The following is a 16,136-nucleotide window of genomic DNA, read 5'->3' as shown; positions in this document are numbered from 1 at the left end:
TATATATATATATATATATATATATATATATATATATATATATATATATATATATATATATATATATATATATATATATATATATATATATATATATATATATATATATATATATATATATATATATATATATATATACATATATATATATATATATATATATATATATATATATATATATATATATATATATATATATATATATATATATATATATATATATATATATATATATATATATATATATATATATATATATATATATATATATATATATATATATATATATATATATATATATATATATATATATATATATATATATATATATATATATATATATGTATGTCAATCGCATTGTTTGGGGACACAAAAAAGTTTTAACTTTTTTTACATACATAACTTCGTACCATTCCCCCCTACCCTATATATCCCGATTTTTTACCAATATGACCACGTAATACTAAGGTATATCCATTTAACTATATATCGTTTTATTTGGGGTCCGTCATCTACGTACCGTTTACTTCTGGGACATGTCCTCAAACAGAACGGTTTGTATACATAAATTAAAGGTTGCCAGATCTTAACGGAATTTGAACGCGTCGTCCATTCGGCTTTGGCTTCCGTTTGTGTTTTCTTTGTCATAAAAACCAATATTTGGCTGAAATGTGGCAGTGTTTAAACATTTCTAATAACAAATTGTGCATCAACGATACATGAAAATGTGGTTCATTTTTATTTTGTACATTGGGATATTAACAACGGAAAAAATGTGTCTGGCAGATTAAAGTAAAACTTTGAACAGGCAACTTACACAATATAAAGGACATATAATTCAGGACAAATAAAGAAATTTTAATTGAAAAAGCATATATTGCGTCAAAATTTGAACAATCATTAAATAAGATTGTTTTTTCGAAAATACAATAATTTTCCGTCGGCACCATACTTAGGTGGCCTACCCAAACCTAGTACCAAGACTAAAAAAAGAAATAAAACAGTAAAAAGGAATAAGTAATGCTTTATTCCTAAAGATTCGAGTTTTGCCGCTGAAAGCAAAAATAATTCTGTAAAAGCAGAATAACATTACAAGTTTTTAGCTAATTTTCTTATAGCATGGTGGGGAGTGACCCAACGCAAGAATTGAAGATGTTTACTTTCATTAAAATAAATTATTAAAGAAAAGTAACCCTGAAAACATTGCTATTTTAGCGCGATAATGCCAACTTAACAATACAATACCAAAACGAAAATATTCATCAAATTTATTTGCCCTCTTGATCGAAGCTTAGCTCACGGCTTTTTACTGTTCAGTTTTTGTTTGTTATTCTGGGCACTAAAAAATGTGCACAATTGGTCGTAACTTTTGTAAAAAATGAAGCCACTTTTCGAAACAATGATAAAATATTTGAATTTTCAACAATCGATATCTCGAAAACTAAGCACTTGTTGGCAAACGTTTTTTTCTCGTTAGAAAACACCACTTATTCTCAATATGCATTTGTGGTCTTAAATTTGGAAAAATGCAGCCATTTTTCGAAAAAGTGGTCAAATATTTAAATTTTCAATAATCGATATCTCGAAAACTAATCATTTTTAGCAAAATTTTTACTAAATATTTTCTTTTTAAAATACACCATTTATTCCCAATATGCATGTTTAGTCTTAAAATTTTTAAAAAATGCAGCAATTTTCAACAAAATGGTAAAATGTTTGAATTTTCAACGATCAAAATCTCGAAAACTAAGCATTTTGGGCCAACTTTGTACTTAACATTTTCACTTTAGAAAACACCATATATACCCAGTATGCATGTTCTGACTCAAGTTTTGTAAAAAAAATGCAGCCATTCTTCGAAAGTGTTAAAATATTTGAATTTTCAACGATCGGTGTCTCGAAAACTAAGCAGTTTTAGCAAAATTTGTACTTCATATTTTCTTTATTTATTCTTAATATGCATGTTTTATCCTAAATTTTGTAACAAAAGCAACCATTTTTCGAAAAAGTGGTAAAATATTTGAATTTTCAACGATCGATATCTCGAAAACTAAGCATTTTGAGCACAATGCGTACTTAACATTTTCTCTTTCACCATTTATTCCTAATAAGCATGTTTAGTTTAAAATTTTGTAAAAAATATAGCCATTTTTCGAAACAACGGTAAAATATTTGAATTTTCAACGATCGATATCTCGAAAACCAAACATTTTTAGCAAAATTTTTAGTTAATATTTTTTTCGTATGCAACAGTTGTTGCCAATACGCATGTTTCGTCTTAAATTTTGTAAAAAATGCAACCATTTTTCGAAAAAGTGATAAAATATTTGAAACTAACCATTTTCGGCAAAATTTTTACTTAATATTTTCTCTTGAGAATACACTAGTTATTCCTAATATGCATGTTTCGTCTTAAATTTTGAAAAAAAAGCAACCATTTTTCGAAAAAGTATTAAAATATTTGAATTTTCAACGATCGATATCTCGTAAACTAAGCATTTTGGGCAAAATGCGTACTTAACATTTTCTCTTTAAAATACACCATTTATTCCTAATATGCATGTCTAGTATAAAATTTTTTAAAAAATGCAGCCATTTTTCGAAAGTGCTAAAATATTAAAATTTTCGACGATCGCTATCTCGAAAACTAAGCATTTTTTGCAAAATTTTTACTTAATATTATCTGCTTAGAATGCAACAGTTATTCTCTATATGCATATTTCGTCTTAAATTTTGTAACAAATGCAAACATTTTTCGAAAAAGTGGTAACATATTTGAATTTGCAACGACCAATATTTCGAAAACAAAGCATTTTTAGCAAATTTTTTTTTTTAACATTTTCACTTTAAAAAACACCATTTATACCCGATATGCATGTTTTGTCTCAAGTTTTGTAAAAAAGTGCAACCATTCTTCGAAAGTGCTAAAATATTTAAATTTTCAGCGATTGATATCTCGAAAACTAAGCATTTTTAACAAAATTTTTACTTAATATTTTCTCTTTAGAATGCACTATATATACCCAATATGCATATTTAGTCTAAAACTTTGTAAAAAATGCAGCCATTTTTCGAAACAACGGTAAAATATTTGAATTTTCAACGTTAGATATCTCGAAAACTAAGCATTTTTAGCAAAATTTGTTCTTAATATTTTCTCTTTAGAACGCACCAGTTATACCCAATATGCATGTTTTGTATCAAGTTTTGTAAAAAAGTGCAGCCATTCTCGAAAGTTCTAAAATATTTCAATTTTCAGCGATCGATATCTCGAAAAGTAAGCATTTTTAGCAAAATTTTTTCTTAATATTTTCTCTTTATAATGCACCATATATACCCAATATGTATGCTTTGTCTCAAGTTTTGTAACAAAGTGCAAACATACTTCGAAAGTGCTAAAATATTTGAATTTTCAACGATAGATATCTCGAAAACTAAGCATTTTTAGCAAAATTTTTTCTTAATATTTTCTCTTTAGAATGCACCAGTTATACCCAATATGCATGTTTTGTCTTAAATTTTGTAAAAAAATGCAACCATTTTTCGAAAAAGTGGTAAAAGATTTGAATTTTCAACGATCGATATCTCGAAAACTAAGCATTTTTAGCAAAATTTTTACTTAATATTTTCTCTTTAGAATGCATCAGTTATTCTCAATATGCATGTTTTGCCGTAAATTTTGTAAAAAATGCAACCATTTTTCGAAAAAGTGGTAAAATATTTGAATTTTCAACGATCGATATTTCGAAAACTAAGCATTTTTAGCAAAATTTTTACTTAACATTTTCACTTTAAAAAAACACCATATATACCCAATATGCATGTTTTGTCTCAAGTTTTGTAAAACAATGCAGCCATTCTTAGAAAGTGGTAAAATATTTGAATTTTAAACGATCGATATCTCGTAAACTAAGCATTTTTAGCAAAATTTTTTCTTAATATTTTCTCTTTATAATGCACCATATATACCCAATATGTATGCTTTGTCTCAAGTTTTGTAACAAAGTGCAAACATACTTCGAAAGTGCTAAACTATTTGAATTTTCAACGATAGATATCTCGAAAACTAAGCATTTTTAGCAAAATTTTTACTTAATATTTTCTCTTTAGAATGCACCAGTTATACCCAATATGCATGTTTTGTCTCAAGTTTTGTAAAAAAATGCAGCCATTCTTCGAAAGTGGTTAAATATTTGAATTTTCAACGATCGATATCTCGAAAACTAAGCATTTTTAGCAACATTTTAACTTAATATTTTCTCTTTAGAATGCACCATATATACCCAATAAGCATGTTTTGTCACAAGTTTTGTTTCAAGTTTTGGAAAAAGTGCTGCCATTTTTCTTAAGTGCTAAAATGTTTAAACTTTCAACGATCGATATCTCGAAAACTAAACATTTTTAGCAAAATTTTTACTTAGTATTTTCTCTTTAGAATACACCAGTTATTCCCAATATGCATATGTCGTCTTAAATTTTGGAAAAAATGCAACCATTTTTCGAAAAAGTGGTAAAATATGTGAATTTTCAACAATCGATATCTCGAGAATAAAGCACTTTTACCAAAATTTTTACTTAATATTTTCTCTTTAGAATGCACCAGTTATTCCCAATATGCATGTTTGGCTTAAATTTTGTAAAAAATGCAACCATTTTTCGCAAAAGTGGTAAAATATTTGAATTTTCAACAATCGATATTTCGAGAATTAAGCATTTTTAGCAAAATTTTTACTTAATATTATCTCTTAAGAATGCACCACTTATTCCCAATATGCATGTTAACGCCTTAAATTTTGTAAAAAAAATGCAACAATTTTTCGAAAAAAACGATAAAATATTTGAATTTTCAACGATCGATATCTCTAAAACTAAGCATTTTAGGCAAAATTTTTACTTAATATTTTCTCTTTAGAATGCACCATTTATACCCAATATGCATGTTTTGTCTCAAGTTTTGTAAAAAAGTGCAACCATTCTTCGAAAGTGCTAAAATATTTAAATTTTCAGCGATCGATATCTCGAAAACTAAACATTTTTAACAAAATTTTTACTTAATATTTTCGCGTTAGAATGTACCATATATACTCAATATTAATTTTTTGTCTCAAGTTTTTGAAAAAATGCAGCCATTTTTCTCAAGTGTTAAAATATTTAAATTTTCAACGATTGATATCTCGAAAACTAAGCATTTCTAGCAAAATTTTTACGTAATATTTTCTCTTTAGAATGCACCAGTTATTCCCAGTATGCATGTTTCGTCTTAAATTTTGTAAAAAATGCAACCATTTTTCGAAAAAGTGGTAAAATATTTGAATTTTCAACAGTCGATATCTCGAGAATTAAGCATTTTTATCAAAATTTTTGCTTAATATTTTCTCTTTAGAATACACCAGTTATACCCAATATGCATGTTTTGTCTCAATTTTTTTAAAAAATGCAACCATTTTTCGAAAGTGGTAAAATATTTGAAATTTCAACGATCGATATCTCAAAAACTAAGCATTTTTAGCAATATTTTTATTATTTTTATATTTTCTCTTCAGAATGCACCAGTTATACCCAATATGCATGTTTTGTTTCAAGTTTTGCAAAAAAATTGCAGCCATTCTTCGCAAGTGCTAAAATATTTAAATTTTCAGCGATCAGCACCAGTTATTCCCAGTATGCATGTTTCGTCTTAAATTTTGTAAAAAATGCAACCATTTTTCGAAAAAGTGGTAAAATATTTGAATTTTCAACAGTCGATATCTCGAGAATTAAGCATTTTTATCAAAATTTTTGCTTAATATTTTCTCTTTAGAATACACCAGTTATACCCAATATGCATGTTTTGTCTCAATTTTTTTAAAAAATGCAACCATTTTTCGAAAGTGGTAAAATATTTGAAATTTCAACGATCGATATCTCAAAAACTAAGCATTTTTAGCAATATTTTTATTATTTTTATATTTTCTCTTCAGAATGCACCAGTTATACCCAATATGCATGTTTTGTTTCAAGTTTTGCAAAAAAATTGCAGCCATTCTTCGCAAGTGCTAAAATATTTAAATTTTCAGCGATCGTTATCTCGAAAACTAAGCATTTTTAGCAAAATTTTGACTTAATTTTTTCTCTTTATAATGCACCATATATACCCAATATGCATATTTTTGTTTCAAGTTTTGAAAAAATGCGGCCATTATTCTTAAATGCTAAGATATTTAAATTTTCAACGATCAATATCTCGAAAACTAAGCATTTTTAGCAAAATTTTTACTTAATATTTTCTGTTTAGAATGCACCAGTTATACCCAATATGCATGTTTTGTTTCAAGTTTTGCAAAAAAATTGCAACCATTCTTCGCAAGTGCTAAAATATTTAAATTTTCAGCGATCGATATCTCGAAAACTAGGCATTTTTAGCAAAATTTTTACTTAATATTTTCTATTTAGAATGCACCATATATACCCAATATGTATGTTTTGTCTCAAGTTTTGTAAAAAAATGCAACCATTTTTCGAAAAAGCGGTAAAATATTTGAATTTTCATCGATCGATATCTCGAAAACTAAACATTTTTGGCAAAATTTTTACTTAATATTTTCTTTTTAGAATGCACCAGTTATTCCAAATATACATGTTTTGTCTTAAATTTTGTAAAAAATGCAACCATTTTTCGAAAAAGCGGTAAAATATTTGAATTTTCAACGTCGATATCTCGAAAACTAAACATTTTTGGCAAAATTTTTACTTAATATTTTCTCTTTAGAATGCACCAGTTATACCCAATATGCATGTTTTGTCTCAATTTTTTTTTTAAATGCAACCATTTTTCGAAAAAGTGGTAAAATATTTGAATTTTCAGCGATCGATATCTCGAAAACTAGGCATTTTTAGCAAAATTTTTACTTAATATTTTCTCTTTAAAATGCACTAGTTATTCCAAGTATGCATGTTTCGTCTTAAATTTTGTAAAAAATGCAACCATTTTTCGAAAAAGTGGAAAAAATAGTTGAATTTTCAACGATCGATATCTCGAAAACTAAACATTTTTGGCAAAATTTTTACTTAATATTTTCTCTTCAGAATGCACCATTTATATCCAATATGCATGTTTTGTCTCAAGTTTTCTAAAAAAGTGCAACCATTCTTCGAAAGTGCTAAAATATTTAAATTTTCAGCGATCGATATCTCGAAAACTAATCATTTTTAACAAAATTTTTACTTAATATTTTCTATTTAGAATGCACCATATATACCCAATATGTATGTTTTGTCTCAAGTTTTGTAAAAAAATGCAACCATTTTTCGAAAAAGCGGTAAAATATTTGAATTTTCAACGATCGATATCTCGAAAACTAAACATTTTTGGCAAAATTTGTACTTAATATTTTCTCTTTAGAATGCACCAGTTATACCCAATATGCATGTTTTGTCTCAAATTTTTTAAAAAATGCAACCATTCTTCGAAAAAGTGGTAAAATATTTGAATTTTCAACGATCGATATCTCGAAAACTTTTTAGCAAAATTGTTACTTAATATTTTCTTTTTAGAATGCAACAGTTATTCCAAATATATATGTTTCGTCTTAAATTCTTAATTCGATATCTCGAAAACTAAGCATTTTTAGCAAAATTTTTACTTAATATTTTCTCTTTAGAATGCACCAGTTATTCCCAATATGCATGTTTCGTCTTAAATTTTGTAAAAAATGCAACCATTTTTCGAAAAAGTGGTAAAATATTTGAATTTTCAACAGTCGATATCTCGAGAATTAAGCATTTTTATCAAAATTGTTGCTTAATATATTCTCTTTAGAATGCACCAGTTATACCCAATATGCCTGTTTTGTCTCAAATTTTTTTAAAAATGCAACCATTTTTCGAAAAAGCGGTAAAATATTTGAATTTTCAACGATCGATATCTCGAAAACTAAACATTTTTAGCAACATTTTAACTTAATATTTTCTCTTTAGAATGCACCATATATACCCAATATGCATGTTTTGTCTCAAGTTTTGTTTCAAGTTTGGGAAAAAATGCAGCCATTTTTCTTAAGAGCTAAAATATTTAAATTTTCAACGATCGATATCTCGAAAGCTAAACACTTTTAGCAAATTTTTTACTTAATATTTTCTCTTTAGAATGCACTAGTTATTCCAAGTATGCATGTTTCGTCTTAAATTTTGTAAAAAATGCAACCATTTTTCGAAAAAGTGGAAAAATAGTTGAATTTGCAACGATCGATATCTCGAAAACTAAACATTTTTGGCAAAATTTTTACTTAATATTTTCTCTTTAGAATGCACCATTTATACCCAATATGCATGTTTTGTCTCAAGTTTTGTAAAAAAGTGCAACCATTCTTCGAAAGTTTAAATTTTCAATGATCGATATCTCGAAAACTAGGCATTTTTAGCAACATTTTTACTTAATATTTTCTCTTTAGAATGCACCAGTTATTCCCAATGTGTATGCTTCGTCTTAAATTTTGTAAAAAATGCAACCATTTTTCGAAAAAGTGGTAAAATATTTGAATTTTCAACAGTCAATATCTCGAGAATTAAGCATTTTTATCAAAATTGTTGCTTAATATTTTCTCTTTAGAATGCACCAGTTATTCCAAATATATATGTTTCGTCTTAAATTCTGTAAAAATGCAACCATTTTTCGAAAAAGTGGTAAAATATTTGAATTTTAAACGATCGATATCTCGAAAACTAAGCATTTTTAGCAAAATTTTTACTTAATATTTTCTTTTTAGAATGCACCAGTTATTCCCAATATGCATGTTTCGTTTTAAATTTGAATTTTCAACGATCGATATCTCGAAAACAAAACATTTTGGGCATACTTTTTATTTAACATTTTCTCTTTAGAATAGACTTTATATACACGATATGCACGTTGTATCTTAACTTTTATGAAAAATGCATTCATTTTTCGAAAAAAAAGGTAAAATATTTGAATTCTCAACGATCGATATCCCGTAAACTAAGCTTTTTGTACAAAATTTTTACTTAACAATTTCTGTTTAAAATACACCATTTATTCCCAATATGCGTGTTTTGTTTTAAATTTTTTAAAAAATGTGGTCATTTTTCGAATAATTTCCTTACTTTGGCACGACAAAATGGAGGAAAACAGCCGACATCGCGGTCTGGTGATTATATATATTTTTATATATATGATATATTTATATATATATATATATATATATATATATATATATATATATATATATATATATATATATATATATATATATATATATATATATATATATATATATATATATATATATATATATATATATATATATATATATATATATATATATATATATATATATATATATATATATATATATATATATATATATATATATATATATATATATATATATATATATATATATATATATATATATATATATATATATATATATATATATATATATATATATATATATATATATATATATATATATATATATATATATATATATATATATATATATATATATATATATATATATATATATATATATATATATTATATATATATATATATATATATATATATATATATATATATATATATATATATATATATATATATATATATATATATATATATATATATATATATATATATAATATATATATATATATATATATATATATTATATATATATATATATATATATATATATATTATATATATATATATATATATATATATATATATATATATATATATATATATATATATATTTATATATATATATATATATATATATATATATATATATATATATATATATATATATATATATATATATATATATATATATATATATATCTTTTATTCCCCGGGGTCCGTCTACACCACGCCTCACTGTTGAGAAGAGTCTCAAACTTTTTGCCGAAAAGTGGACTCGCCAAAGTGTAATCCACTACGTTAGGCAGCTGACTGTTTGGCCAAAATGTCTAAAGGCAATAGATGCAGTATGACATTAAGGGAGTTTGTTCCTGTCTTGCTGAATGCACCTGAGATACACAAGCACGCCATACGCTGAACTTTGTCTAAACTTGTCGGCTGGTGAAGTGCCGGCCACCAGACTACAACACCATATAGCATTATAGGACTAACCACTGCCGTGTATAGCCAATGTACAATTTTTGGTTTTAGTCCCCACTTTTTCCCTATTGCCTTTTTGCACGAGTATAAAGCTACCGGTGCTTTCCTCGCCCTTTCTTCAATATTAAGCTTAAAGTTCAGCTTCCTGTCCAAAATAACGCCAAGGTATTTTGCACACTCCCTAAAGGGAATTTCAATACCCCCTAAGGAAATGGGTCTAACCGTGGGAGTTTTGCGATCTCTGCAGTGACTAGTTCTGTCTTTGCAGGATTTACCCCAAGACCATTATCTTTCGCCCATTTCTCAGTCATCCGGAGGGCTCTCTGCATAATATTTCTAACTGTTGATGGGAATTTTCCCCTGTCTGCTAGCGCCACATCATCTGCGTATGCCACCACTTGTATCCTTTCTTTTTCTAGGGAATCCAGAAGGTCGTTTATAGCAACATTCCAAAGAAGAGGTGATAGAACTCCTCCTTGAGGAGTGCCTCTGTTCACATACCTTTGTATGTTTGCTTGTCCTAGTGTGGCTGAAATGCGTCTCTTCCTTAGAAGTTCGTCTAACAGCCTAAGTATACATGGATCAACATTCAGAGTTGTCAGTCCATTTACTATCGAGCTCGGATGGACGTTATTGAACGCCCCTTCGATGTCTAGAAACGCCACGATTGTGTATTCTTTGACAGATAGTGAGCTTTCAATAAAGCTGACTAGTTCATGTAATGCGGTCTCAGTAGACCTGCCCTTCGAGTATGCATGTTGTCGTTTCTAGAGCAAACTTGGATCGAAGAAACTAGGGAGAAGACGCGTTATCTTCGGAACAACTATGGTCGTTATGTCAATCACTTTGCTGTACAACTCAGAAAATAGGGACATGGAACATAGGGAATTAGAGTTGGCTACAATTTGACCACCCAAACCTCTAATTTTCTCATTTCAGTCGGAAGCATTAACTTTTGTTGTAAGCCTTTAGAAATAAAAGACTTTTCAGAACCTTGATCGAGAAAAGCCCTTGCTTTAAACGTATCCCCCCTATGGCGAATGGTAACGACTGCAGTCGGTAAAAGTGTCCTTTCACAGTCCACCGTTTCATGGGAAGAGAAATGCGAAGAAGTTTGGTGAATATTTGCAACCTCTATCTCCTCGGAATTTCCACCGCAAACTCCTTGAGAAGGAGTTATATTCCGTGAGCTAGTTGACACCTGACAGTCCGAAATATCTGTCCCCTTTACTCCTTTTGGTCTCACATTCGGGAAATGCAATAAGGTATGGTGATTTCTTTTACACACTAAACAAAGCGCTTTACTTTTACATTCCTTACGAGAATGATCCGAAAGACAATTCAGACACATAGTGTTCCTCGAGACAAATTGTGAGCGATCCGCAGGATTGAGATTCTTAAACTTCTGACAATTCTTCAGGGGATGACTCTTATCGCAAAATTTGCACGTAATTTGAAAAACACTTTCAGTATTGAAGGAATTCACTTCAGGCAATCTACGACAACCTGTCCGCGACCCATGAATACTATCACACCTTTCCACCACCTCGTACATATCAGACAAAAAGGCATCCATTTCCGACCATTTCGGTAAATCCTTATGAGATTTCAATGATTGCTCCCAAAGAGATAAAGTTTCATGGGGTAACTTTGTTGAACACAAATACACCAATACGGGGTCCCAATCTTTCGTGGAAATATTTTGCGCCGTCAGGGCTGCCAGACAATCATTTATAGTCGTCTGGATTTTCTGCAAAGAATCACTCAATCACTCAATCAAAGAATGGAATGCTCTTCAAATTCAGAAGTATCTTCAACTGGTTATCAACCAATATCCTCTTATTTTCATACCGACACCTTAATGCCTCCCAGTCTATCGGGAAGTTGTCTCCACATAACGTATATGTCCCTACAATAGCTGCGGCCTGACCTTTCACTTTTAGGCGAAGATAATATAACTTCTGAACCGCAGATATTCTCGGGTGGTTGATGTAGAGGCCGTAAACTTGTCCCGAAACGAGGGCCATTCCTCGTATCCACCCTGAAAGTCCTCAGTGTCACAGGGAGGGACCTTCATACAACTAAAGTTAGAATCTGAGTTCTCTAAAGGAATCAATACCTTTGAGGAATCTGGCGGTGTAACGAAAGTTCTTTGAAAATCCAAAATTTTCGTCATGAGCCTATGGAAACTTTTTGTACAATTTCCATACTTCTCCAAAGCCGATTCTTTGAAAGCTTTCTCAATATCTGTATCCGATGTCATGGACACCCTTTTATGAAATTCCTGAACATTCGCCCACCTTTCTTTCAAATCCTGCCGTAATATCTCCAGGGAGGAGTCTGTATAATCAGTAGGAATCTCATCGAACCTTGAGCAAAACACAACCAAGTCGTCTGAATGGTAAATGAACTCCTTTTTTATTGCCTCCATTTCCTCACGAGAAATAACAAAAAAGGAGAAGCTGTCGAGGAGATTGAATAAAAGTGCAAAGATTGAAAGATAATTGAGTATCAGACAAAAAAACGGTTGCTCCCAATCTACCAGCTCATGCAAATTCAAAAAAATACATTAAAACCTGTTTAATGATTGAATCCACCTCAACGCCTTTGAATCCCTCTCAACCTCGGAAGCCATTTGAAACCATGACACAAGCCAACAAGTTTGAGATCAGACCCCAGGATTTAATTTAGATCGAATTTATGGGGAGCAATGTTCAATTAGGTAGCCTTCAGTTAGTCGCTCACTCGTCATGCACCAGGGCGATTGAAAAAGCCTTAATATGAGATATGAGGAAGCAGTTATCTGCAGAGAAGTTATAGATATCAGAATTCCTTCAGTATGGAGCTTAGGGGAATAAATTAAAGTTAATTTAATAAATTAATTTATTAATTGAAAAAATTTTCAACTTCAATTAACTTTTTAATTGGAAATATTTTCTTTTTCTTTTTTTTTACTGTGTAAGGAAGAAATTTCGAATTTGTTCTCGTCTTCAATATTAATTTAGCGAATGGAAGTACGCTATATTAAGGGCGAACGTATCCCGCACACATAGTCCCGATTTTTTTTCTCGAATATTATAACTTTCCTCTGTGAAGGGTTGGGTTAAATGTTCACAGACCTCGTATCATCGTACCATCTTTTCCAAAAAAAAAAAAAATTATGTTATATGTATTTTCAGAAGCATGTAATTGTCCAAACCAACACGAAAAGATATGCCATTAATCGTGTTGAATTCAGTAGACAATGATGATGAATATGCAATGCAATGAGAAACAAAATTCTTCTGGAAAAAGATGTCCTTTATTAAGGTTATAATTTTATTATCCAGATACTGCATAAACATAAAAATCGATCTTTCGCGAGGAACGACTAGAATACTATGGGGAAAGTAACCGCCTCATGGGAAAGAGAATGCGACGAACAAAAATTAAACCTTTAATTTATAATATGGACACGTACTAATTCACCGTCATAAAGTTGGTGAATAACTCCGAAAAATAGTAACCGTACGAGACCCAAAGTAATAAAGCTAGGATCCGTAGACTCTCAAATGTACGCGGTATCCTCAAATGTATTTCAAGCTATAGCTCCAGATATTCGAAATGGTACCACACATCAAATGTTAGACGCATATGTCTGGAATCATATCACGTTGATAAAATACTAACATCTGCCCACCTTTACTTTATAATAAGGGATGAAAATACTCTTAATTTCACATTTGCAAATTTAACAGAAAATGTAAAATTAGCCTCTTTTAACTTTTAAGCAAGGAGTCCGTCCGACTCTTCTTCAAGTGTATGATCTCAAAATTCAAATTTACATACTCAAGCTTACACTGTCAAAACAGATCAGGCGATTAAACAATTATCATTGTCTTGAATCGAGTCTGCTAGACTCCTGTAGACAATGTTACACTCAGTTCTTGAATTTCAAAATAAACCCCCAGTCAATGATTCCAATGCGCATTCAAAAAAACATCATCACTTGTGCGAAATTATGACAACATAATGTGTTTATATTTAGGAAATATATATCATATGTACATTTTAGATATAAACAATTGTTATGGTGAATATAATAGATCAAGTTATAATATAAATGGGAGATGGTATATAGGCTGCAGATTGACCCACTAAATCGTCATTCTTGCAAAAATTTTTATTTTAAATTGTCTTTTTCTTTGTTCAATTTTAAGAAAAAAAACTGGTCTTTCTTTTGGTTATTTTACAGCGGCCTATATCCCATCATTGCAGTTGTTTGCATTATTGCTGTTAAATAAAACAGGCATATTCCGGCTACGAATTGAACAATTCACTAAAAGACGTAGGTGCACTTTCAGGCGCGAGCTGAACTGAACTGTACTATTCAGTAAAAAAACTTAGGTGTGCTTAAAGGCGCGCGTGAACGTAATTCGCTCTATATAGTTATACTTCGGCGAAAACACTGCAATGTTTTTTGTGTAAGTAAATATGTATGTATGACTTACAGAGACTTCCAACGACGAAATGTGTCTCGGTTTGTTGCCGTGCGATGTTAATTTCAAATGACTGACTCAAATATGTTTGTTGCACTCCACTGGTTCGCCTGGTGGTTAAAGGTGGTGGGATACAAGTGTTGCTTTTGTGGATGGTTTGTCTATGTAACACGTTGATGACGTACTTTATGAGCGTGATTTGTTGATTATAATGGTGAAATTAGGCTACTGGATGTCGATAATGTGACCTTTTGTGGACGACAATGTCATGTTTTTTGTTTTCTTTTTGCGGAATACTTTCTTGATGAGAAAAAAATGCTTTCCTGATTCACTAGTCAAACAAAACTAGCCGTGTTGAGATGTATTCAGTAAATGTTTCCACTAAAACTGGCCTAAAATAAACGAATTTTTTGATATGTTTTTGATGTGCGTTTTCTAAGGAACCTGGTAAAAGCATATTAAACAATTAGAACATAATTCACCACTTCATACATCATAGGTTCCAGGCGACGGATTAGGAAAAATTTTTTCGGTATGCTCTTGTTCATTCCCAACTGGTGCATCTGGTTTAAACGGCACATGCAGGTGCACTTTCTGGAGCTTGTTTCTTCTTGAAAAGTAATATTTATCTTGTCAGTTAACACACAACACACAATACTTATCGACCACGGGAGCTTTAAATGAGGAAGTACTTGAAAATAGTACTTGCTTTGTTCATATGATTCACACCTTGAGCCACGGATGAAACTTGTTCAAAGCAATTCTAAATTTCCTTGTTCTGTTGTTACCTAGAGAAAAGGGAATGTTAAAATTGTTGTTCGTAGACTAATCCTAATCTTGAATTCATAAAAAAAATCACACAAAATGCCAAAAAGCCGGTAGAAAGCTTGGGTTTATGTCTCATAATCTCTACAAATGGAGGTGTTTTTCCATGTCCTTTTGTTGTGAAACTTTTGCTACACGCTAATGGTGTCCTCGGTCATCAACGATAGCTTTGGATGCTGTCGCTTAATGTAGGCGCTTACTTACTTAGCTCTACTTTAAAATGGCGTCCGTACCGGTAGCGTAGATGCCCAGATTTGAGAATTAGGATGGAAACCCTGAACCCTTCAATTGCGACTTTGCTTAATTCTTCGCTAATCCACCAACACAAATGAGAACACCAATACTATTTTCTCTCACTTACATTGCATATTTACACTTACATATTTACAATAGATGTGAGAGACGGTAGTACATGAGTTCAAGAATGGCTGCTCGATGCGTGCTGCTTGCTGGATAGTAAGAAAAAGAAGGAATCAATTTCCTTCTCTAAAATGACAGATAGCCCTTAGGCGAGGGGTGGAAAAACGCCCTGATCGAGTTGCCACTCTTGATTGATAAAATAATGTTTTTTTTTCAAGTTACGTTTAAATAATTCATGAAGACGTAAGGGATTATTTTTAATGAATTCAAGAAACCTTAGGATCTAAAATGTATATACATATTTTAATTCATAAATAGATTGATGACAAACAAACTCAGATTGAATATAA

At 30.0% G+C, this 16,136-nt stretch overlaps 1 protein-coding gene across 4 annotated transcripts in view; it reads left to right on the top strand.

Moving 5' to 3' along the window:
- Positions 1 to 16,136, top strand: part of LOC142221517 (protein O-mannosyl-transferase 2-like) — an 84,598-nt gene that overhangs the window by 26,115 nt on the left and 42,347 nt on the right. The window contains exon 3 of one of the 4 annotated variants that reach the window (XR_012718081.1): positions 14,358 to 14,557. The exons of the other annotated variants lie outside the window; for them this stretch is intronic. The gene's annotated coding sequence lies outside the window, so the exon portion shown is untranslated. Of the gene's footprint in view, positions 1 to 14,357; positions 14,558 to 16,136 lie in introns of those variants that run through there. 4 annotated transcript variants of the gene reach the window in all.

The sequence above is a fragment of the Haematobia irritans genome, chromosome 1 (genome assembly GCF_050003625.1).
Source record: "Haematobia irritans isolate KBUSLIRL chromosome 1, ASM5000362v1, whole genome shotgun sequence".
In the NCBI taxonomy this organism is placed as follows: Eukaryota; Metazoa; Arthropoda; class Insecta; order Diptera; family Muscidae; genus Haematobia; species Haematobia irritans.
The sequence above is the reverse complement of the archived record's forward strand: the minus strand, read 5'-3'. Positions and strand labels throughout refer to the sequence as shown.